At 46.7% G+C, this 23,048-nt stretch overlaps 1 protein-coding gene across 1 annotated transcript in view; it reads left to right on the forward strand.

Moving 5' to 3' along the window:
• The first annotated feature begins 4,684 nt into the window (after nt 1-4,684).
• Nucleotides 4,685-23,048, forward strand: part of LOC141265877 (baculoviral IAP repeat-containing protein 1-like) — a 220,595-nt gene continuing 202,231 nt past the window's right edge. The window contains exon 1 of the mRNA XM_073679547.1: nt 4,685-4,846. The gene's annotated coding sequence lies outside the window, so the exon portion shown is untranslated. The remainder of the gene's footprint in view (nt 4,847-23,048) is intronic.

Genomic DNA, 23,048 nt, shown 5'->3' on the forward strand with positions numbered 1-23,048 from the left:
TTCTAGTACTAAATGATTCATCCAGGCTAGGCAACAGGTAGAGAACCACTGAACACTTGTTTCCCATACTCCTCCTCAGCGACCATTTTACTAAACCAGCTGTATACTTTTGTCTGTTTTAAAAGAAATGTTTTACAAAGACAAGGCTAATTGTTTTCTAACCTATGCATTTTTTTCCGTCTGTTAAGCCTCCTTCAGATGTCCATTTTTCACATTTGTACATGTTCAACTTCTATCTGTGTTTTTCAAAGATAGATGCGTATCCATTATAGTCCAATTAAGATATGTTTTTTTTCATCTAATTTGTGGATCAAGCTCACCCAATCAAAAGAGTAGGTATATTAAAAAAAAAAACTTTGATGTCATCTGAGTGCAGTCTGCTTTTTACTGTTTAAATGGATAGGAGTAGTTTTTTTTCTTTTGCACACTAGAAAAACTGGTGCCATGCTGATCATCAAAATGGAGGCACGGGCTAAATATGGATGAAAATCAGATGCAGCACCCTGATAAATATGTGCTAGTTTTTCTTGTTAAAAAAAATAGAAATCTGAATAAGGCCTAAAGCTCTACTAAATCTGTGTATTAAACCAAACACATTGGGAGTAAATTGCGCTGTTCGATTACAGTCTGAATTTGGACAGTTAAAAAGGTTTTCCCACAAACAAAAGTTTATTTGAATCAATAGATCTTGGAAAAATAATAATTTCCACAATTGGATGTGTTTAACCCTTTCGCAACCTTGGGTTTTGTCGTTTTTGCTTTTTCGTTTTTTGCTCCCCTTGTTCCCAGAGCCATAGCGTTTTTATTGTTTGGTCAATATGGCCATGTGAGGGCTTATTTTTTGCGGGACGAGTTGTACTTTTCAACGCTATTACTAGTTTTACCATATCATGTACGGGAAAACGGGAAAAAAATTCCAAGTGCGGTAAAATTGCAAAAAAAGTGCAATACCACAGTTGTTTTTTATTTATTTTTTTTACCACGTTCACTGAATGCTAAAACTGACCTGCCATTCTTATTCTACAGGTCATTACGAGTTCATAGACACCAAACATGTATAGGTTCTTTTATATTTAAGTGGTGAAAAAAAATTCCAAAATTTGGTAAAAAAAAAAAAAAATAGCGCCATTTTCCGAGACTTGTAGCGTCTCCATTTTCCGTGATCTGGGGCTGGGTGGGGGCTTATTTTTTGCGCGCCGGGCTGACATTTTTATTGATAACATTTTGGTGTAGATCCAATGTTTTGATTGCCCGTTATTGCATTTTATTGCAATTTTGTGGCGACCAAAAAACGTAATTCTGGCGTTTAGAATTTTTTTCTCGTTACGCCGTTTACCGATCGGATTAATTCTTTTTTTATATTGATAGATCGGGAGATTCTGAACGCGGCGATACCAACTATGTGTATGTGGGGTTTATTTTTTATTATTTTATTTTGAATGGGGCGAAAGGGGAGTGATTTAAACTTTTACATTTTTTTAATTTTTTTTATTTTTTTAAAAACTTTTTTTTTTCACTTACTGCATGCTTCAATAGTCTCCATAGGAGACTAGAAGCAGCAGTTGTCTGATCGGCTCTGCTACATACAGGGGACCAGTTGATCACCTGCATATAGCAGAATTGGTCCTGTGCTATGAGCGCCGACCACTAGGTGGCGCTCATAGCGACCAGATCATGACAACCACAGGCGTCTGCTGCAGACCCTGGGTTGTCATGCACGCCCATCGGCGACCCGCGATCACGTGATGCGGTGGGCGGGGCTTAGGACGCGCTTCCAGCAAGCGCGCGTTAAATGCCGCTGTCGGAGATTGACAGCGGCATTTAACAGGTTAACAGCCGCGGGTGGATCGCGATTCCACCCGCGGCTGTTGCGGGCACATGTCAGCTGTAAGAATCAGCTGACATGTGCTCCGTTCAGTGAGGGCTCAGCGCAGCAGCCCTCACTGAACGGGCAGTACACAAATGTGCGTACTAATACGGCATGGGCTCTAAAGGGGTTAAAAACAAAATGTCCCTGTGCTGAGATAATTTTATAAAAGGCATTGTATGATTTGAGATCTCTGAGAGATGTTGTATTCAAACCCGCGGACAAGGGGGGCAACATGGTGGTCTGGCCTATTGAAATGTATGAAAGGGAAGCCTTCAGACAGTTACGGGATAAAGAGGCTTATAGACCGTTGCCCTCTAACCCCCAATCTAGTTTCTCTAGGGACATCTTTCTCATCTTGGATGATGCCTTATCTCAAGGTATCATCCCTAAAAAAGTTTTCGATGGACTGATGGTTGAACACCCTGTCATTCCGACCTTTTACCTTCTGACAAAGGTCCATAAAAATCCAATGAATCCACCAGGACGTCCTATTGTCTCTGGCATAGGAGGGCTATGCGACCCCATTTGGAAATTCATCGAACATTACTTGCACCCACTGGTGGAAGTGCTGCCCTCCTATGTCAGAGACACTACTGACGTCCTGAGACGTCTAGATGGTTTAACTATAGAGACGGATATGTTACTTGTGACTGCTGATGTGGAATCACTTTACACATGTATTCGTCACCATCAGGGCCTGGATGCTGTTGAATTTTATCTCACCTCTAGCAGTTTGGACACGTCCCTGTGCACTTTGATTCTGGAACTACTGCGATTCATTTTGACCCACAATTATTTTATTTTAAAGGACAGATTCTTCATACAGACGAGGGGCACTGCGATGGGCGTGGCGTGTGCGCCATCCTACGCAAATCTCTTTCTCGGCTACTAGGAGAGGGAGGTTTTCGGGGGTGGCGTGCGCGCGCCGCGTCCCAGGCGCAGTGCTGGTATCGTTATATTGACGATTTATTCATAATATGGCAGGGCAGTATAGAAGACCTTCGGTCATTTATGATGGATCTCAATGATAATCATTTCAACATTAGATTAACGTATAAATTTGATGTACGGCAGATCGATTTTCTGGATGTACAGATCAAGGTGCACACGGACGACAAAATCATTACCGACGTCTTCCTCAAAGAGACATCGGTCAATTCTCTACTTCATGCCACCTCTGCCCACATTTCCTCTATTATACGGGCCATTCCCATGGGCCAGTTTTTGAGGATGCGGAGCATATACTCCACTGATGAGATGTTTGAACAGCAGGCTGAGGACTTGCGGGCTAGGTTCCTGGCTAGGGGTTATAGCAAAAGGTGCATAAAACGAGGTTACAATCGGGCCAGGAACAGCAATCGTACACAACTTCTGATGGGTTCAGATGGTAATAAAAGAAATACAAGTTCGACATCTGATCAGCCTGTTAGATTCATTACGACATTCAACAATCGGTGGGGGGATGTGCGCCGCATCCTCGAGAGACATTGGCCAATATTAAAAACTGAACCAACCATTGGTAAATAATTGCCTGATCGGCCCCTTAAAACAGCAAGGAGGAGTAGGAACATTAGGGACTTAATAGTACAGAGTCACTATGTTCCACAAACCCCAACCTTCCCCTTCGAGGTGGGGAGGCAGAAATGGGGGTGCTTTCCTTGCGGTTCTTGTTTGGGCTGCCGCAATATTATCAGGACAACAATTTTTCTTTCAGCTGACGGGAAACGGGAGTATAAATTTCTGAAATATATCTCATGTAGTACAGACTACGTGATTTATTATGCAACTTGTCCCTGTGGAATGGTGTATATTGGACTGACATCACGTGAGCTGCGTATACGCACGAGGGAACATGTCAGGGATATATGTGCGGCAGCAAAAACAACCGACGTGTCGTTAAAAACTATCCCTCGCCATTTCAGACTGTGCCATGACTCGGATCCAGTGGGCTTTAAGGTCAGGGGGATCGACCGCCTACATTTGGGTGCCTGGGGAGGTGATTACAAACGAGCCCTGGCGCGTCTGGAATGTAGATGGATTGTGAAATTGGGAACAATGTCCCCCAATGGCTTAAACGAAAAGTTGAGTTTTTCGTCGTTCCTATGAGACTTGTATATATATATTTTTGGCACTCGAATCCTCTGAATATTCTCATTATATATACAGTATGAGGGAATAAAAATCAAAGAAATTCTCTGGATTTCATATTGTTTTTATTTACTTTTTATTAATTGTGTGTTTTTTCTTTTGCTTCTATTCTTAGTAGTCTGCCCTCTCCTTGATGAATATTTGTAACATTGGGTTTTGATGGATGTCCCCTTCCTCTTCTCCTGTGTGCTGCGTGTGACCAATGTCCATAGATGGCAATTTCAGAAAGGACCATATATCTGAATTTTATTTCCTTTATAAAGGATGAACCTCTGTGGATAATGACAATTATGCACTTTCATATTGTGTACACTGTATTGCTCTGGTTATATTCAGCATTACTTGTCTAATTTATGGTTTGTGTTTTTTGTGTTTTTGTTTTTTTTTGAGAATTCAGGATGGGAACATCATACTTACCTTTACAGACCCGTGGTGAGCGCATGTGTTTTGTTCGTGGTACCCGTCGCCCTGGGCATCTGCACGGAGCCGTGCGTTCCAAGTGACGTCACAGGAAGCATTTCTTCCTGGAACACACGGTACTCTGAGATCCGCCCTCGGTGACGTGTATAGCACTTACTTTCCCGCCCACATGCGCCGATTGGACATGGCTCTGCTCCATAGTGGCTACGTTAGGAGGTTAGTTTGTTATTTGTTACTCCACCCACACTTCTGCATGTGACGCCACTATGGGTTGCACCTGGTTCTTATTAGGAGGGGATATATACAGACAGACTGACACAGTTGATATCCAAGTCCCTTGAGGAAGCAAGATATGCGAAATGCATATCGGGGCTGCGTGACAGTCAGGACAGATTTATTACTCTGAAGGTAAGCATGTCTAAACTATAGTTCTGGTCCTGCTATTTCTGCTCCATGCTCGGCATGTTATCATTATTTTTACAGCCGATTCTCATACACATAGATATACGCACTTGCTACTTTTTCAGATAGTAACTCACTAGTTTACTTTATATCTGAATCTCTGGAACAGAGCTCACAATAGGCAGGATCTTCTCTGTAATCACTTTGAAGGAGTATGTTTTCCTAGCAGTGTTAACTATTTCATCATTTTTTTCCACTATTTACTCTTTACTACTTGTAGTATTCTGATCTATGTGATGTTTTCTGCAACTGTCATGCGTTTTTTCTTGTGTCTTTACCGTGAAACCTTTCCTAGATGTACTATATATATATATATACATTTTTTCTATTTTTGATGAAGATTTTTAATGTTATGTACTAATAAAATGGATATTTTTTAATTGACTCACTCTGACAATGTTTCTTTATACTGTGGGATGTTTAGCTCCAGCTTTCTATGTCAGTATTTGCAAGGTCTCAATAGGAGTTTTCCCTAATTAAGCCTTTGTATGGCGCCAGAAAATTTACTAATAATCTTATAACTGTGCCCCTGCTGTGTACTGTGTAATGGCTGTGTCTTATCATACCACAGCTCCTGGACAGGGGAGGAAGCAAGAGTATACAGACATTACAGCAGGGGATCACAGCTGATTCTTTCTGTGAGTTAAAACATTGTTTAAAAACAGGCAGAAAAATGTTTTATCAGTTAACAAAATTCAAAGTGAGTAGACAAAAGAGAAATCTAAAACAATTCATTCTTTGGTGTAACCTCACTTTGCCTTCAAACTGCATCAATTCTTCTATGTACACTTGTACACAGTTTATGAAAGAACTCGGCAGGGAGGTTGTTCCAAACATCTTTGAGAACTAACCACTAATTTTCTCCGTGTGTAGGCTTGTGCATATTTTCTAACTCTTCATGTAATCCCAAAACAAACTCGATGATGTTGAAATCAGGGCTCCTTGTTTTTCTCTACGCTGAAGATAGTTTTTTTTTTTTTAATCAAATGTTTTTTTTATTTGGTCTAAAGATTTTCACAAAGGTAAAAATAAAAAAAAAACAACAACCAGACAAACATTGGAGAAACACAGTTCTCCACCCCCTAACCTTAAGAAGAATTAAACATGAGTTATTTATACATCCTGTCTCTGCAAAACCAGCATAATTAGATGAACAAATATTTGAACATAGTAAAAATAGTCAATCCAATTACACATAACTTGTGGAAGTACTAATAACATTTTTATTAGTTTTCAAAGAAGTTTAATTTGAGGCATCATATAACCGTAACTCAAAGCAAGCCGAGGCAAAATATCCTCAGTTCCTTAGATGTCAAACCAGAGCCACCAATCCATAGACCCCATATCTTGTCAAATTTAGAGATAGCATCTCTTTTTAGGTATGTGCCTTTTTCCAAATTTACTAGCCAGTTAACTTTATCAATAAATTCTGATATCACAGACTCCTGATCTGCTATCCATTTTTGGGCTATCAATTTTCTTGCCGCCGCAATTTTGCGGTACTCATCAATAGCCAGATCTTCAACATATCCCAGTATACATACTAATGATGAGAGCTCTACAACAATTGAATAAACCCTGTTAATCATTGCTACAACACTCTTCCAAAGGACACCAGGTTAGGACAGTTCCATATCATATGAAGCATGTCTGCTATGTTAGTTTTGCATCTAGGACAGTGGGGACGAAATCCTATGTTAAATAAGAATTGAAGTTTCCTGTATACCTGGTGTATCACATATATATGGGACAGTCTATGGGATTCACTTAAAGACAGTTGTGGAGCTCTTTCCAGTATACCTGACCAGTGATTTTCTTCTATCGGTCCCATTATACTCCCCTATTTCTCTTTTGATCGCATCGGCTGGTATGTCAATATAATATCTAAGAGAATGTTATAAATTAATGAGTTCAGTCCACGAGAACTGTGTAGATTAGCTATTCTCTGTATTATTGAGTTTCGGGGTATCCCTCCTTCTAGAACAATGCCTTCTGCCCGATATGCGTGCCTAAATTGTAAATATTTGTAGAATTCAGAGTGAGGTAACCCATATTTGTTTTGTAGCTGTGAGAATTCCTTAATCCCATCACCTATTAGCACTTGATTAAGTCTGTTTAAATCCTTGGAGCTCCAGGAGTTAAATCCCACCAGTTGGTATAGATTTGGAAGCCATGGAGAGTTCCATAATGAAGTAAATTGTGAAACACCTTCCTATTCCCCCAAAGTTTGTGACTTAACTGCATAGTCGGTCTTTTGCCTCCAAGTGTCCCAAACTTATGCGCCTTCAATACCTCATAGAGCTTATCTGATTGGAAATAATGGTGTAGCAACTTACGCTGAGCTCCCCCAGAGTAGTCCCATCCCCGAATATGTTGAAGCTGAGATGCCACATAATATACCCATGGATTAGGAACCACAATCCCTCCCATTGTTTTGTTTCTTTGCAATGTTTACAGTTTAATTCTCGGAGTCTGTTTGCCCCATATTAATTTTCTAAACTCTTGACTGACTTTAAAGAAAAATCTCAGATTTATCCATATTGGGGAGTTGTGTAGAACGTACAGCAATTCTGGCATCCAGATCACTTTGACCAGGTTAGCAGGGCCCACAACCGACAATGGTAACTTATACCGGGCGCCTAGTTTCCCTCTAAATTTAATTAAGACTGGGTCAAAATTCAACTTATCATAATCATTTATTTTTGCTGATATATTGATGCCTAAATATTTAGACTCCGATACCACTTGTAAACCCAAATTAATGTAGTGGGAAGCATTCTCATCTGTATTATCAAATGGAAGTATAACTGATTTGCTCCAATTTATCTTCAGACTAGAATATTTTCCAAATGTTTCTATCGTTTCCATTGCTGTAGGAATAGACTCAGAAGTTTTAGCCAGAAATAATAAAGTATCGTCATCGTATAAACCGACCTTCTCTTCACTATTCCCTCTACGAAACCCAACTATTCCTGGATGCTCCCTGATAACCGATGCCAGGGGTTCAATGGCTAGTGCAAAGAGCAGGGGGAACAATGGGCACACCTGCGTACCTATACTCAGTCCAAAAGCCGGGGAGAGGTGTCCATTTACCCGTATTCTGGCCACCGGCCTACCACACAGCAATTTAACCCATGAAATAAAACTAGGTGCTATACCAAACTTTTCCAACACCGCCCATAAATATTCCCTCTCAACAGAATCGAATGCCTTAGCGGCGTCCAGAGAACATACAGCCCTGTCCCCATCACCATCCACCGGCAATTGAAGATTAAGAAACTATCTCTGGATATTAGCAGCTGTGGATCTAGCAGGCATGAAGCCTGACTGGTCAGTATGGATAACTGTAGAAATTATTGTATTCAATCTAGATGCCAGAACCTTCGCAATAATTTTAACATCGGTTGAAAATAAAGATATGGGCCTAAATGAGTCAGGGATTAAAGGGTCTTTACCTGGCTTAGGTATGACTACTATCAATGTCTCTTGCATTGAATGTGGTATGGTCCCCCCCCCTCACCGCCTCATTGAAGGTAGCCAGTAAGTGGGGAAGTAGAATATTTCAAAATTTCTTATATATTTCTGTGGGAAGTCTGTCTAGTCCTGTGTGGCGCCCCTGAGGGTTCAGTCGCCACAGAGGTACTGCACCTCACCCCGAGGTGTGGTGTCTCCCTTCTCTCAGGTAAGGAGGGAGTGCTGCACGGAACCCCACACACCTGCATCCAACACTACACTGCCCCAGGCTGGCTGGAGGGGCAACATGCAGAGCGCAGCTGCTGAGCCCTGACCCTGGCTGCAGTGGGGGGAACCCAAAGGTAGGGGGAACCAGTAGTGGGTGTGGGTGTAGGAAGTAGTTAGAGGGAGCACTTTGGTAGGAGTATAAATTGGGAAGCCATCTTAGGTTCAGAACAGAAGTTCAGTCAGAGGAGAGCAGTTCAGAAGAACAGTCCGGGAGCAGAGTCTCATTAGGAGATCTGCTCCACAATTAGGGCCAAGTCAGGAGGGGAGCAGGGAGTAGGCTCCGTTCTAAGAAAGGATCCCAGGGGGTACTTCGCATGCAGGATGGCACCCGTACGCTCCGCATCTGTCAGAAGACAGAGGGATCGCAGCCACATTCTAGTCCCCTGACGGTCAAGCAAGTCTGTGTAACTCCGACAGACAGGAGGGACTTCAGAGTACCCGAACAGGCCTGAGAGTGGGCAGCGCAGAGCAGGAGGGAGAAAGACCAGTGTGAAGACGGTCAAAATAGGAACACGAGAAAGTGGGGTTCTGCCAGGTATTCCCAAGTTGCCTGAGGAAGGATTGAACCCCTGCCCGGTGAACGCAGCGCGACGCGGGAGGCCTGCACCTGTACAGTGCACCTGTGGACTGTCTGAAGAATTGTGAGTAAAATCTCGGATGACTGCACCGTACTGCCTCCGTCCATTCTTTCATCGGCGCCATTGTTCCCTCCCTGCACTACAACGCCCAGCGCAACCACCATTCACCTACACTGCCCTGAGGCCTGCTCCACCTGTGGGGAGCCGTCCCATCACAAGCTGCCCTAACATCTGCCTCAGAGGACTGTTGCAGCGCTGGTGATCCTCACCAGACACCACAGGTGGCATCACGAACTTTCTAAAAATATTTCCCTTTTGCACTGACCGCCCTGGGTCACGGACCGGGCCAGCCACCGTGATATCCCCTGCCAACCGGCGTCCAGAGGCCCAGCTGCCGAGTACCCCACGGCCCTGGGGGCGCGTCACCTGGCAATTTATTAGCCACAGAGGCTACTACCATTTGTAACTCCTCCAGCTGTAGTGGTCTATTTAATAATTCTTGATCTTTACTGCTGAATGTTTAATTTCCCTCAAGTAGGATAAGATCTGTTCTCTATTAAATTGCAGTTTGGATGTATATAAATCTTTATAAAATTCTAGCAGAGTGTTTGAGATCTGGTCAGTCTGGTTTACTACCACCCCTACCTTGTCCTTCACAGCACCAATAAAAGAACTCCTCATCTGGGCTCTTGTTATCACAGCCAGTAAAGCCCCCGTCTCACATAGCGATATCGCTAGCGAGATCGCTGCTGAGTCACGGTTTTGGTGACTCACCAGCGACCTCACCAGCGATGTCGCTATGTGTGACACATTGCAACGATCAGGCCCCTGCTGTGAGGTCGCTGATCGCTGCAAAGTGTCCTGGACCATTTTTTGGTCGTTGGCCTCCCGCTGGCCAGCACACATCGCTGTGTGTGACCAGCGGGACCAACGATCTGGCTGGTAACCATGGTAAATATCGGGTTACTAGGGGCACGCGCGCACTTAGTAACCCGCTGTTTACCATGGATACCACTCTGCTACGGTGCGCGGAGGCTCCCGCGCACGGTAGCAGAGTGGTATCCATGGTAAACAGCGGGTTACTAGGGGCACACGCGCACTTAGTAACCCGATGTTTACCATAGTTACCAGCCTGCTCCTGCTTAAGCAGCAGGCTGGTAACGGGAGCAGGACATCGTGGAATGATTCTTTCCACGATATCGCTGCTCCCCTGATCGCTGGTGAGCCTGCCTGTTTGACAGCTCACCAGCGATGTATTAGCGATGCAGCAACGATCCCTGACAGGTCGTATCGTTGTCGGGATCACTGCTGCATCGCTTAGTGTGACGGGGCCTTAAGTGTGCTGCTTCTCCCCCTCTTCAAAGAAGTGCGTCTGGGCAAACATGCGTTTGTTTTTAGCTTTTTCCTTGATATGTGTGGTGTACGCTTCTTGCGCTTCTCCCCATTCCATCAGGTCCTCTTTTACACCGGTTAATACAAATTTCTCTTCTGTAGATCTAACTCTATCCCGTAAAAACTCCCCGAAATGTTTTGTCTTAGTTTTGGATCTATTAATGGCTTGTATTAAGACTCCTCGTAAGCACGCTTTCATAGCATCCCATAATGTATTTTGGGACTCTTGTTTGTCGTTTCCCTTAAAATAATGTTCTAAGGTAGATGTGATCAATTCCAGAAGGAATTCATGGCCCACATAGTCAGAAAATCTAGCGGACTGGGTGAAAAGCAAAGAGTAGTCAGCAAGGGTGAATGACCTGATAGCGCTCTGGGCAAATATTCCACTGTTCTTACCAAGGGGGAAATAGTTCTGTGCCTAATACCATATCAATACGCGATAATGTTTTATGTGTGTTAGAATAGCAAGAAAATTGTCTAGTGTTAGGATATTTGAGACGCCATACGACCACTAATCATAGTTCTAGTTCTGATAGTATTTCTCCAAACTTAGTTATGGGGGCAGTTTTTGTAGCAGTGTCTGATTTATATCTATCCCAAAAGGGATGAACAACATTATTGAAATCTCCCATGCAAAGGACTGGAACTCCCGGTATCTTAGTCATTAGTGAAGCAATATTTTTCAAAGTAATGTTGTTCTATGGAGGAGATACATAAACTGCCACAAGTAGAATTTATTTTGTGAATATTTTACAGTGGTGGATGCTCACAAATCTGCCTTCTCCACCTATCTTGGAATCAATTAATTCAAAAGGGATAGTCCTATGTACTAGGATGCTAACCCCCCTAGAATATGTGGAGAAGGTAGAGTGGAAGCTGTGGAATATTCATGAATATTTCATGCCCACAACACTATTTTTCCCAAAGTGCGTTTCCTGCAGACACACCACTACAGGCAGGTGATCCCAGATATGCTCCATGACCGCTGCTCTCTTTAAGGAGTCCCCCAGACCTCTGACGTTCCATAAAAGGAATTTTACTTTATCAGCCATAATATTTAGTCATATAGGGATTGAAAAATACAGGTGACTTGGAAGGTATCCCACCTTTCTCATCCCTTTTATAACCCTCTTTACAGTATTTCCACTTAGTCGGCATGACCGCTAGTATTTGCAGAACCAGAAAACAAGTTATAGAAACAAAAACCCCACAAACACATTTAAACAAGTAAACATTAATCCATCCATTCAATCTGGATGAAGAAAGGCACTAGTCCATCCTGTAGCCGTATACAAGGCAAGCAAACAATCAACTTAAAACGAAAAGGGTTAAACACTTCCTGGGGGCCTACAATATTCGGATATAGCTCAGGATAGTTGTGTCCACTGGGCCATGTGCTAGGCAGTAAAGGATATGACCCCAATATTCAATCGGGAAACTCCGGTGGTAGGTATCTTTAATTTATCCAGGTTCAAAGTTACTGATTTTGATGGATCCTCTGCTCCTTCAGATCAATCCAACGGAGTGCGTCTTTCGGATGTTCAAAAAAGAAAGGCTCTCCCAGAGCCGCAACTCTAAGTTTCGCAGGGTAAATCATGGAGTATGAGGTTTGCAGACTACGCAGCCTTCGCTTGACATCAAGAAACTGCGCCCTACATTTTTTGAAACTTCAGTGGAGTAATCCGAAAAAAGGAAATTCTTTGTTCATTAATAGAGATGTCCCCTTTATCACGTGCAGCCATAAGGATGGCATCTCTGTCTTTGTAGTGCAGCAGCTTTATTAATACTGGACGTGGAGGAGCCCCTGGGGGCAGTGGCCAGGTTGGCACCCTGTGCGCCCGCTTCACAGCAAAGAGGACAGACAGGCAATCAGTCCCAAACAAAGAATGTAACCAAGTCTCAAAGTACTCATTTGGATTATTGCTCTGTTTTTTCAGGCACGCCAATCACTCTTATATTATTTCGTCTGAGTCTGTTCTCCAAATCATCAGCTTTAGCTAATAGGGCCATGATCTGTTGGTCATGTCTCTGGCAGTCCCGGATTATCTGAGGCTGTTTATCCTCCAGATCACTGATTCTGCCCTCTGCTGCTGTAGTGCAGTCATTAACCTTTTGTAGCCCTTGCCTCATAAAAGAAAGTTCCTCTTTATACGCTCCCATCTGACTGCTAAGTGTGGCTAAAGCAGATCCACACTGTGTTACAGCCATAAACACATTGTTTATCGTGTGCTCATTAATTTGCTGATCTGTATTCATGGTGGGAAGCAGTGATTTCTGGCTGAGGTGTGGAGCACAGGAACTTTCAGATTTATTTTCTTCAGTGTTACTGAATTCCTCTGAGAGCACAGAGAAATGATTAGACACCTCCATGATCTGTATATGTGCCTCATTGCCGTACTTGGAGCTCTAGCGAAGCCAGCCAGCCTCAGTGCTGTGCCTGTTCTGGTACCTGTTGCAGGGGAGCCTGTGCCATCTTGGATGCCTCCATTTCCTCCTGCTGCTGCTCCCTGTCGTCTCACTGCTGCTCCTCCGGCCATGATCGCTCCTATGCACACCGGTAAGTGCTAGGATGTGTTTAAAAGGGGTAACATCGCTTTTTATGAAGTTAGGGGCCCAGTGGATCCTCCAGCAGGCTGCTTATCCCAGGAGCTCTTCTAACACACTTCTACTCACATGTCTGACCAGGCCACACCCCCCCCCTCGCCGAAGATAGTTCTTAAATGGGTTATCCGGTCAAAAATGATAAGTCTGCAGTCGCACTGTGCGCTGTAGGAATTTGCCGGTTTCAGACCCGGTAACGGAGGGTATGTATAAGTTATACATACCTCCAGCCAGTCGGGGCCGCCTCGCTCCATACACTTGTATTGAGCAAGGCCACGCCCCGTCTAGTGACGCAGACGGCCAGTGGGCGCATCCGGCTAGAAGGGTGAGGCTTCGCTCAATACAAGTGTATGGAGAGAGAGGCCACGCCCACTGGCCTGGGGTATGTATATCTCAAACCCTCCGTTATGAAACCAGCGAATCCCCGCAGCGCGCAGTGCATGCACTGGGGAATTCATGAGTCTGCAGTCACACAGAGTGACTACAGACTTATCACTTTTGACCGGACAACCCCTTTAATTATACTGGCTGTATGTTTGGGGTTATTGTCCAACTGCAGAACAAATTTGCAGCCAATTAGATGTCTCCCTGATGATAATGCATGATGGATATCTGTAGCACCCTGAGGATTCGGCTGCTACAGGGGTATTGCACCTCAAGCCAGAGGTGTAGTATTCCACTCCCGGGTAAGGATGGAGTGTGGAACTGAGCTCAGTAGGCTGCATGCACTACATACATCCCATTTCTGGGGGACAGACCAATGGTACTCCCATTAGAGAAATGTGCAGGTACGACAGTGTCTGTCCCTGGCTGGAGTGGGAGGGGGGTGGAACATCCCAGTAGTGTAGGGGCAGATAGGGGGAGCAGTCTGGGTAATGGTAGGAGCTCATTGGGTGCTGGTCACCTGAGCTCACACATAGAGGGAGTATATAAGGTGGGAACCATCTTAGATCAGGGTCAGTCTGTCAGAGTTGAGTCAGAGAAGCAGAGCAGCTCAGCCAGCTCCAAGGCCAAGAGAGAGAGAGAGGAGAAGGAAGGACCCAGAGGGGGAGAAGAGGGAACTCCAAGAACCCAAAATTAGACCAGAGGGTGAAGAGTTGGCACAAGGGTACCGGATCCCAAGCTGGTGGAGGGCCCTAATCCTTAGCCAGAGACCGGAGGTCGTGGGCAGGATCTGCCACGACCACCCACTAAATCCACCCGGAAGGCAAACCGTGAATAGGGTCAGGGAACCCAGAGACAAGGGTTTTACCAACAAGAGGCCCGAGGGAGCCGGACTTAGGTGGATCCCTGGTGGGAAAGGCCAGAAAGAAGGATAAGTCAGAAAGGGAGCTCAGGACCACGCTCCAGAATCACCTGGGGGTTGGCCGAGTCCAGGACCTGGTGGACGCAGCACGGCTCGGGCGGTCACTCAAGGCCGGAGTGACCAACACAAAAGCAGTAAGTAAAACCCTGAACTGCACAGCCCGACTCGGAGTCTTATTACCACTCTCACTGCACCACCACAACCACCATCCTCTACACCTGACCCCCTGAGGCTATACCCCTCCCGTTGGGGGTTATACTACCTGAGCTGCACACACATCACCAGCCTCAGCGGACCCTGCTGCAGCGGCGGCCGTATTGACCGCAATTCAACGGGTGGCGTAGTCGACATAAAAGAACATCTAGTAACATCTATAAGGACTGCCACACACTGAGCTTGACACCCTGGGCACGGACCGGGTCACCGCCACTCGGAGACTACAACCCCCATCTGATCCGGCTCCGGGTATCCCCCAAACAACACTGGCCCAGGGGGCGCGTCAACTTTGGCGTAGTCGGCAGGATCTCGTGCCCGCAACAACCGGGTACTGCGTGCCTGAAGAAAAGTTCATCGTTACCTCAAAAAGAAGTCTCCCGCCGGTTCCGGAGGGTCCCCGCCAACGGACCCCATCACAGGTCGTTTCCCGCCGGTTGTCCGCCATTTGCAGCTTTTTCCCGCCATCCATGGAGTTTCCCGCCACTGGGAGACGATTCCCGCCATTTCCAAAGATTTCCCGCCTTGGAAGAGCGGACGCCATTATGGGCGTGCCAGAGGGTGGCAAGAGGTCACCTCCCATCGTGGGCCAGGTCGAAGAATGGCGCCAAAAGCGGAAACCGCGCCCACCAACAGAGACTGTGATGCTGGAAGTCTCCATCAGCGTAAGAGAACTGCCCCTGGAACTGACAATCACAAAGTTGCCCCGGGACCACCCTAAATGTGGGCGGAGACAGAACAAGAGAGCAAAGATGGGTGTCGCCTGGAGCAGTCTGGAGAGAGCGCACCCGGAGACAAGAGGTCTGGAGAGGAGTCCAGAGAAAGCCTACCCGGAGATGGAGGGAGAGTCAGGCAGCACCGACCCAGTGGTCAGGAGCCTGCTACAAGCCACAACCCCACTAGGCCTAGTGGAGGTCCTGGCACAGCTCCCCCGAGACCGGGAGTGTGCACAGACTGCGCTGGAGGGCCTCGCACGGAGGATGGCCCGGGTGCAGCGAGAGACGTTGGCGGAGTGGAGCCGAGAGATGGCCCAGCAGACCGAAACCCGACAGCGGAGCACGCCACCCGAGACGAGGAGACAGACCGCCTCTGAGGATGGTGCAGGAGGAGTGAAGGCCGGAGACGGCGCCGAGAAGGGAGCCGAACGAATGGAGGCAGGTAAAGGGGACGTCTCTACCCCGAGCCGGGAAACCGCGTGCCTGCCCCAGCTCCCCGTCGCAGAGCCCGAAGTTCCCCCTGCCGTGCCCGTCGCTGCATCGTCACCGCCGCCGACTAGGCCTCAACCGGAAACCGCGGCCACGACCCCTGTGACGTCACACGCCTCGACCTCGAGCGTGGCCAAGCAGGAAATACCACCGGCCTGGTCGCAAGGCCTAGTACACCCGGGCGCCGCAATTCCAACAGCGCCCCCTACCTCCGCGGAGCCACCGGCCTGGTCGCAGGGCCGAGTAACCACGGGCGCCGCCGTTCTTACGGTGCCCTTTGCCTTTAAGGTGCCCCAGGCCTGGTCGCAAGGCCTGGTTAACCCGGGCGCCGCTACCACCACAGCGCCCATAACACCTAAAGTACCGCACCTGGGTGAGGACCTGTTCGCCCAGCATACGTGCCCGGATGGGCAGCCCTTCATATGGCCCCAGGAGTATATTCAGCTGGAACTCCAAAAGGCAAGGCCCATGTGCGAGCCCCTGATTCCGGCTCCGAAGCCTGTAAAGAGGACCTCGCCCCTGCTGGAGGAGGCACAGTTTGAGTGGGACCCCACTGGAGAAGACCTCATGGGGTTCACTCAGGAGACTCGGGCGGCCGCAGCGGAGCGTGCAGAGTGCTGCCGGCAGCAGCTCGAGGTCTTCGAGAGGTAGCGGAGAGAGAGGCGGGTCCGGGAACAGCAGATGCAGATAAGAAGCGCGGAGCAGAAGAGCCGGACCAGGAGGAATCCCCGTGCAGCTCATGGTCCCCCTTCCACCGGGATTGTGATAAAATTCAACATGCAGCATGGGTGGGGCTTCATTAGAGACCATCATACCCCCGGCGACGTCTTTGTGACCCGCAGAGACGTAGAAAGCCATCTGCCGGAGGGACACAGAGGTCGTGACCTGTATGTAGGGGACGAGGTCACCTTCACCCGGCACAAGTGTGCCAAAGGACCCTACGCCCTCCATGTGCATCGCCTGACGGAGGAGGAGCTGCGGTGTGAGGAGGAGCAGGAGGACCCGGACGGGTCTGAAACTGAAACCAACCAACAAGAAAGAGCAGGAGGACGCCGTCGTTGAAGTACGGTAGAGAGAGACTGTATAAAGTTGCCCGTCGGGGTACCAAGAACTGTTGCTGATTTAAATATGTCCCCGTTGGGACAAGAGTGAACTGTTAAACCGTGTGTCCCTATTCCCATTACCTGGCCGAGGACTGAGAGCGGCCATACCTCCCCTTGTATATAGTTGCGCTTCCTAAGGCGCCCCCTACCGGTTTTATAGGAAACCATTTTCTTTAAGAGACTGTCGCGCTTTTCCCGGTCACAAGTTGCACCGTGGCCGGAGGAGCAAGAGTGTTTACAAGAATGTTATTTATGAAAAGTTTTATATGAAGAGTTTATTGCTGCTGATGATATATATGATGTTTTATATGTTTATATGTTGATGTTTATGAAAAATAATTGTATGTTTTGGATGTTTTTGTATCTTACAGCCCGAGGACGTGCTGTGATTTACCAGGGGGGAATGTAGCACCCTGAGGATTCGGCTGCTACAGGGGTATTGCACCTCAAGCCAGAGGTGTAGTATTCCACTCCCGGGTAAGGATGGAGTGTGGAACTGAGCTCAGTAGGCTGCATGCACTACATACATCCCATTTCCGGGGGACAGACCAATGGTACTCCCACTAGAGAAATGTGCAGGTACGACAGTGTCTGTCCCTGGCTGGAGTGGGAGGGGGGTGGAACATCCCAGTAGTGTAGGGGCAGATAGGGGGAGCAGTCTGGGTAATGGTAGGAGCTCATTGGGTGCTGGTCACCTGAGCTCACACATAGAGGGAGTATATAAGGTGGGAACCATCTTAGATCAGGGTCAGTCTGTCAGAGTTGAGTCAGAGAAGCAGAGCAGCTCAGCCAGCTCCAAGGCCAAGAGAGAGAGAGAGGAGAAGGAAGGACCCAGAGGGGGAGAAGAGGGAACTCCAAGAACCCAAAATTAGACCAGAGGGTGAAGAGTTGGCACAAGGGTACCGGATCCCAAGCTGGTGGAGGGCCCTAATCCTTAGCCAGAGACCGGAGGTCGTGGGCAGGATCTGCCACGACCACCCACTAAATCCACCCGGAAGGCAAACCGTGAATAGGGTCAGGGAACCCAGAGACAAGGGTTTTACCAACAAGAGGCCCGAGGGAGCCGGACTTAGGTGGATCCCTGGTGGGAAAGGCCAGAAAGAAGGATAAGTCAGAAAGGGAGCTCAGGACCACGCTCCAGAATCACCTGGGGGTTGGCCGAGTCCAGGACCTGGTGGACGCAGCACGGCTCGGGCGGTCACTCAAGGCCGGAGTGACCAACACAAAAGCAGTAAGTAAAACCCTGAACTGCACAGCCCAACTCGGAGTCTTATTACCACTCTCACTGCACCACCACAACCACCATCCTCTACACCTGACCCCCTGAGGCTATACCCCTCCCGTTGGGGGTTATACTACCTGAGCTGCACACACATCACCAGCCTCAGCGGACCCTGCTGCAGCGGCGGCCGTATTGACCGCAATTCAACGGGTGGCGTAGTCGACATAAAAGAACATCTAGTAACATCTATAAGGACTGCCACACACTGAGCTTCACACCCTGGGCACGGACCGGGTCACCGCCACTCGGAGACTACAACCCCCATCTGATCCGGCTCCGGGTATCCCCCAAACAACACTGGCCCAGGGGGCGCGTCATATCTACCTGCCTGTATTTCTCAGCACCAAGGGCACCATTAATCCTGACTAAATCCCCACCTCCTTATGCTGAAACTTTTCCACCTTGCTTCACTATTGCTTGCAGACACTCATTACACTGTTCTACATATTTTCAAAAGTCGTCATTTAGTTATGAAATGAGCCATTTCTTAATGATTCTGACCTCCCGAATTCAAATTTGACAATTAAAATGTTTAGTTGGCTCTTGTTTCTTTGATATCAAAGTTTTCCTTTTACTGTTACATATGTACCCCACTCCAGTCCTTTGACGTACACACTACCTTACTGTTACAGCAAAATATTTGACATTTTGACTCAAATGCACCTGCTACCATTTTTCTGCAATCTATTCCCTATGTTTTGGCCTTGTTTTCATATTTAAAGGTATGGATTTTGGCCACAATTCTTCTATAAAGACCATTTCTTGTCATACTTATTTGAATAGTAGATACAGGTGCTTCTCCCAAAATTAGAATATCATCAAAAAGTTAATTTATTTCAGTTCTTCAATACAAAAAGTGAAACTCATATATTATATAAAGCCATTACAAACAGAGTGATATATTTTAGTGTTTATTTCTATTAATGTTGATGAGTATGGCTTTCAGCCAATGAAAACACAAAAGTCATTATCTCAGTAAATTTAAATAATTAACAAAAAACACCTGAAAAGGCTTCCTACGCATTTAAAAAGGTCACTTAGTCTGTTCCAGTAGGCTCTACAATCAAGGGGAAGACTGCTGACTTTACAGATGTCCAGAAGGTGGTCATTGAAACACTCCACAAGGAGGGTAAGCCACAAAAGGTCATTGCTAAAGAAGCTGGCTGTTCAGAGTGCTGTATCCAAGCATATTAATGGAAAGTTGAGTGGAACAAAAAAGTGTGGTAGAAAAAGGTGCACAAGCAACTGAGATAACCGCAGCCTTGAAAGGATTGTTAAGAAAAGGCCATTCAAAATTTTGGGGGAGATTCATAAGGAGTGGACTGCTGCTTGAGTCATTGCTTCAAGAGCCACCACACACAGACGTATCCAGGACAAGGGCTACAAGTGTCGCATTCCTTGTGTTAAGCCACTCATGACTAATAGACAACACCAGAAGCGTCATAGCTGGGCCAAGGAGAAAAAGACCTGGACTGTTGCTCAGTGGTCCAAGGTGTTGTTTTCAGATTAAAGTAAATTTTGCATTTCATTTGGAAATCAATGTCCCAGAGTCTGGAGGAAGAGTGGAGAGACACACAATCCAAGCTGATTGAGGTCTAGTGTGAAGTTTCCACAATCAGTGATGGTTTGGGGAGCCATGTCATCTGCTAGTGCAGGTCCACTGTGTTTTATCAAGACCAAAGTCAGCGCAGCCGTCTACCAAGAAATTTTAGAGTACTTCATGCTTCCCTCTGCCGACAAACTTTTTGGAGATGGAAATTTCATTCTCCAGCAGGATTTGGCACCTGTCCACATTGTCAAAAGTACCAATACCTGGTTTAAAAACAACATCACTGTGCTTGGTTGGCCAGCAAACTCCCCTGACCTTAACCGGGTATTGTCAAGAGGAAGATGAGAGACACCAGACCCAACAATGCAGGCGAGCTGAAGGCTGCTATCAAAGCAACCTGGACTTCCATAACACCTCAGAAGTGCCACAGGCTGATCGCCTCCATGCCACGCCGCATTGATGCAGTAATCGATGCAAAAGGAGCTCCAACCAAGTATTGAGTGCATTTACTGAACATACATTTCAGTAGGCCAACATTTTGGATTTTAAAATAATTTTTCAAGCTGTTATTATAAAGTATTCTAATTTAATGAGATAATGACATTTGATCATTTATTGGTTGTAAGCCATAATCATCAACATTAACAGAAATAAACACTTGAAATAGATCACTCTGTAATGACTCTATATAATGAGTTTCACTTTTTGTATTGAAACTGAAATAAATTAACTTTTTGATGAACATCTTCCAATTTCAAAAGGAAATAAGCATGATGTGTCTTTCAGCTGCTACACTTAGTTTCTTTGGCCGACCACTGTGGCTATGTTCAGTGGCGTACCGCCAATGGCAGCAGGCCACACCACTGTGAGCTGGGGGGCCCTGAAGCAGCAGGGGAACGAGGAGGATAGGTGAGTATTGGGGGGGGGCTGCGGCGGAGGAGCGGAGCACACGCACTACCCGCTGCTGCAGCTACCACATGTGCCCGCTGCTAAAGGGCCATGAATATTCCCTCTTCTCCACTCCCATGGGCGTGGAGAAGAGGGAATATTCATTCTCTTTAGTAACGGGCATGGAGGAATGCTGAGCCGCGGCTCCTGCTGTCAGTGCCCGCTACTAAAGGGAATGCATATTCACACTTCTCCACGCCCATAGTCCTAGCGTGGAGAGGAGTGAATATGCAGCAGCAGCTCACCTTGGCATCTGAGAGCACGTGCTGCTCAGATGCCAACATCAACTGCTGGCAGACAGGACATAGCAGCACTGGAGCAGAGGTGAGGAAGGAAGGTGAGTATAAGTGTTTATTTTTTTTTATGTGTAAAGTGATTGGGAAACACATACCAGGATTGGGGGATGAGGAGGCCATACATACCAGAATTGGGGGATGAGGGGGCCACACATACCAGGATTGGGGGATGAGGGGGCCATACATACCAGGATTGGGGGATGAGAGGGGCCACACATACCAGGATTGGGGGATGAGGGGGCTATGCATACCAGGATTGGGGGATGAGGAGGCCATACATACCAGGATTGGGAGATGAGGGGGCCATATATACCAGGATTGGGGGATGAGGGGGCCGCGCATACCAGGATTGGGGGATGAGGGGGCCACGCATACCAGGATTTTGGGATGAGGGGGGCCACGCATACCAGGATTGGGGGATGAGAGGGACCACGCATACCAGGATTGGGGGATGAGGGGGGCCATGCGTACCAGGATTGGGGGATGAGGAGTGCCATACGTACCAGAATTGGGGAATGAGGGGTGCCATACGTACCAGGATTGGGGGATGAGGGGTGCCATACATACCAGGATGGGGAAATTTACCAGTAGCTGCTGCATTTCCCACCCTAGGCTTATACTCGAGTCAATACGTATTCTCAGCTTTTTGTGGTAAAATTAGGTACCTCGGCTTATACTCAGGTTGGCTTATTTAAAATATACAGTATTTTTAAATCAGTGAGTATGTGATGCCCATAATACTGCAGGACTGTGGGGTGCATTATACTATCTGGGGGCTGCATTTTGCCCTATGGGGTGTGTAATATACTGTATGGAGGACTATGGGGAGTGCATTATATTCTATGGAGGACCATGGGAAGTTCATTATACTATATGGAGGATTATGGGGGGCGCATTATACTATATGGAGGATTATGAGGGCTCATTATACTATATGGAGGATTATGGGAGGCGCATTATACTATATCGAGGATTATGAGGGGCGCATTATACTATATGGAAGGCTATGTGGGGGCCATTATACTGTTTGGAGGGCTAGTGCGGGCCATTATACTGTATGTAGGCCCATTATACTGCATGGAGGGCTGTGTGGGAGTCACAGTTGGGGGATCATACTGTGTTGGGTCACCATACTTTGCCTTGGGAGTTGAAGTGGGGTACAATCGGGTCATTATACTGTGCATGTGGAGGCTAATGTGGAAGAATGGAAGAATGCACCATAGGGGTATCATACTGTGACTGGGGGGCACTTTTATTGGCATCATACTTTATGGGGCAATGAAAGAGGAATCTAGGACTTCAGCAGGAGGAAAATTATTATGTATAGGCTGGAAAGTTGTGAGATCTGCTCTTCTGTGAAACAGACAAATATTTGTTTGTTTGTTTGTTTTTTTGGGGGGTGGGGGGGCAATTAGAACTTCTGCTATGGGGCCCCATGATTTCTATGTACGCCCCTGGCTATGTTCCTCAATTTTGCCCTTGAAGAGCACATCTTGAAACCCTAGTCTGCTTTGAAATGTTTGCCTGGGAGAGACCTTGTTGATGCAATACAACTATTTTGTGAATGTTGATGAGATCAGTCTTGCCATGACCTGTGACATGAAACTCTTTCACAACTTCACTGTGCCAGTGCCTGCCCACTGTGTCCGCTTCAGCTGTCGGGCGATACAGGGCAACAATATGATAGCCCTGTTTTACTCCTAGGTTTTATGGTTCCACCCAGCCTGGAAGCTTGGAATAGGTCCTAGCTGTTTAATATTTCTCCCTGCTGTCAGCTCAGGGTGCGACTGCTCTCTATATTAACTCATAATGAGAGTTAGATTCCAGTGCCAGTTATAATGAATACAGCTCTGGGTCTGCAGTCTCGTTTGCCGGTATTTACCTTGTTCTGAAACCTCCTGTTTCCTGACGATTCTCCTGCCTTAAATTCTGCC

Source organism: Phyllobates terribilis, unplaced genomic scaffold, assembly GCF_046119375.1.
Source record: "Phyllobates terribilis strain yellow unplaced genomic scaffold, ASM4611937v1 Scaffold_1__5_contigs__length_1240528914, whole genome shotgun sequence".
Classification (NCBI taxonomy): Eukaryota; Metazoa; Chordata; class Amphibia; order Anura; family Dendrobatidae; genus Phyllobates; species Phyllobates terribilis.